This window comes from Telopea speciosissima, chromosome 10, assembly GCF_018873765.1.
Source record: "Telopea speciosissima isolate NSW1024214 ecotype Mountain lineage chromosome 10, Tspe_v1, whole genome shotgun sequence".
Lineage (NCBI taxonomy): Eukaryota > Viridiplantae > Streptophyta > Magnoliopsida > Proteales > Proteaceae > Telopea > Telopea speciosissima.
Window position 1 is genome coordinate 10243400 of NC_057925.1, and position 3228 is coordinate 10246627.

At 41.0% G+C, this 3228-nt stretch overlaps 1 pseudogene; it reads left to right on the forward strand.

Moving 5' to 3' along the window:
* Window positions 1–1204: 1204 nt before the first annotated feature.
* On the forward strand, window positions 1205–2750 carry LOC122641412 (annotated as a pseudogene).
* The last annotated feature ends 478 nt before the right edge of the window (window positions 2751–3228 follow it).

Below are 3228 nucleotides of genomic sequence, written 5' to 3' on the forward strand. Positions count from 1 at the left end.
CGGCCTCGGCCACCGGCTAGCTCGTTCGAGTCTGGTTCTGTCAGGTGACTTATCGGAGACGAGGTCGGCCCGGTCTCCTGCTCGGCCCAACTCGGTTCTCGGACTGAGGTCGGGTCGGCCATGTGGCAGCCTCTGATAGGAGGGGTGTTTTATGCCTCATCAAATCTAAATGTATATATATAAGAAAAAGAAAAAATCTCTCTAAATATGAGGTTTTTCCTATGCCTAACACCCAATAGAATTTCTTATTATTTTTCTCTCTTCAAAAAATAAATAAAAATACAATGTTCCGACTTTGGAGAACCCTTTTCCCATGAAAATCTCTCTTTTTCTTTTTTTTTTTGTTTTGATAACTTATCAGGTTATTACTGCTCCGATCTCAGTGTTTTATTGGGTTGGTCTAATTTTTGTTTTGATTGATGTATTCGATTGATCCAATTTGGTTTTGATATCTACTGGGTTCATAAAACTCCATCCATAATTTCGCCATGAACACTTTTGGCGGCATGGCCAGCTTGCGGTAAATCCGACCCCATGTCAAGCGATCTAGACCATTTTGTAAATGCCCGGTTGGGTTTCGCCTTGCAACAAGGTTTGGCAGCTGCGTTTGTTGGCCAAATGTCCAGTAATGCCTTCATGTAAACAAGGAGAGCTACCCTGTTTGTTTTGAATTTTCACTATTAGATAGTTGTTTAGAAGAAGAAAAAAAAAAAAAAAAAAAACCGAAAATAGTTCAAGTCGGGCTGAACCAGTCCATCCGTTGGTCCAACTAATTTCGGTTGAACTTTAACACCCTAAATTGTACGGATCAAGGGCTTTTTTGACTCCCTAAGTTCGATTGAGAGGAAGCTTCTATAATAAACTTGTTAAACAATTAAACCAAAATATTAATATTCAAACACTTTGATACTTCCCTTCCAAGGATCAAATGCACACCAATCAAAATCCAATCCACTTCCTTCCACAATTTGGGTCCTCTATGGCACGCTGCGGTGCAGACACAAGACTGCATGCAATGACTACCTTACCCTTCCCTGAGTGCCTTGCCCAAGTGGAAGTAAGGCGGTCATTGCACCTTGTGTCAGCGCAGCACGACGTAGGACGGGCAGCGCGGTAGAGGATTCCATTTCCATCTGCCCTTTTTCAAAGATTTCTTATAAATTCACTATCAAACGCCAGAAGAAAACACCGCCAAGACATCAAACCATCCATAAATCCATCATGTTACAGCTTGAGCTTCTACCTTACCTTCTTCTTTTCATTCTTCCATTCTTCTTCTTAGTCAAAACTTGTTTCACTTATGCAACCAATTACAAGAACTCATCTTCATCTCCTGCAATTAAGCCACCCAGATCCTATCCTTTACTAGGTTCAACTCTCACCATATCTGCCAACAGAGATCGATTCCATCAATGGGTCAAAGAGCTTCTTCAAAACAGTGAGAATGGAACCATCACCCTTCAACTTTCTCTCGGCCATCGTCAACTCATAACTACCAATCCCCTCAATGTCCAACACATCCTTAAGACCCAATTCTACATCTACCCTAAAGGCAGTTTCTCTCTAGTTTTCTTGGTTCTGGCATCTTCAACATCGATGGTGAAAGCTGGAAATTTCAGAGACAAATCTCCAGCCATGCATTCAATACCAAATCCCTTCGGAAATTCGTCGAGACAGTGGTCAAAGACGAGCTCTCTGACCGTCTTCTTCCTCTCCTCTTGATCACCACCTCTCAAAAATCCGTTCTGGATCTGCAAGACATCCTTCAAAGATTTGCATTTGATAGTATCTGCAAGATTGCTTTTGGGTTCGACCCTAAGTATCTTTCCCCTTCATTCCCACAACCAGAAACAGAATTTGCAGTCGCATTTGAAGAAGCTACACTATTAAGCAGCAAACGATTTGGTTCAATTTTCTGAGGGATATGGAAGGTGAAAAAGGCATTTGATATTGGGTCTGAGAAGCAATTGCGAATAGCAATTTCAAAAGTTCGTGAATTTGCAACGAGTATTGTAAGAGAAAAGAAACGAGAACTAGAAGAGAAATCTTCAATTGAAACGGAGGATCTTTTCTCAAGAATCTTGAATTCCGGCCATTTAGATGAGAATTTCGTTACAGACATGGTGATCAGCTTTATCTTAGCTGGTCGTGATACTACATCGGCAGCATTGACATGGTTCTTCGGGTTAATTTCGAGGAATCCTCGTATAGAAAATGAGATTTTGAAGGAGATAATAAAGGAGAAACCTGAAGGGGTTGATCATTTTGATGAGGTGAAGGACATGGTATACACCCACGCTGCTCTCTGCGAGAGGATGAGGCTCTACCCCCCAGCCCCTTCCGATGGTAAGCAAGCAGCAAGCGATGATGTGTTGCCAGATGGGTCTGTAGTGAAGAAAGGAATGCAAGTCTCATATCATCCCTATGCGATGGGAAGGATGGAGTCATTGTGGGGCAAAGATTGGGCGGAGTTCCGCCCAGAGCGGTGGTTGGAGAAAGAGGAAATTATCGGAAAATGGAGGTTTGTGGGAAGGGATTCATACACATATGCAGTCTTTCAAGCAGGTCTAAGGATTTGTTTAGGGAAGGAAATGGCATTCTTGCAGATGAAGAGGGTGGTGGCCGGAGTTCTGAGACAGTATCGGGTGGTGCCGGCGGAGAATGGTTTTGAACCGGTTTTTATCTCTTATTTAACTGCCAAAATGAAAGGAGGTTTCCCTTTGAAGATTGAGGTGAGGGGTAGAGAGTAGAGATTTGTGAGTCATGTCTAATACTTATATTAATTACTTTTCTTGTTTCAACCCAATAGTAAGTAGGACTAGATGGGATTGTCTGGGTTTTTTTAGTGAAGAATTTGAACAAGTGTTAGTCCAGTTAACCTTTTTGGGATTGGTGTCTGGTTTTTGTGATTACACTTTCATTAAGAAAAAAAAAAGATCATGATGTAACATTGGAAGTTTGTAACTATTATATGATAATGGTCCATATTTTTATGTTCGATTAATGGGGGAAAAAAAAATTTTGGGTGAAAAGAGGAGAAAATATATGTCATATCTATGGTTTTAGTGCACAGTATCGAAATGGATATCGGCAACACGCAAAATCAATACAATTCTGATACGATAGCGGCCTTGATTAGTTGTATCGGACAAAATTACCCTTGGATTTCTTTAAAAAATGAGTTTTTTGATCATTTTACCCCTTGTACGTATCATGCTATCGATACGG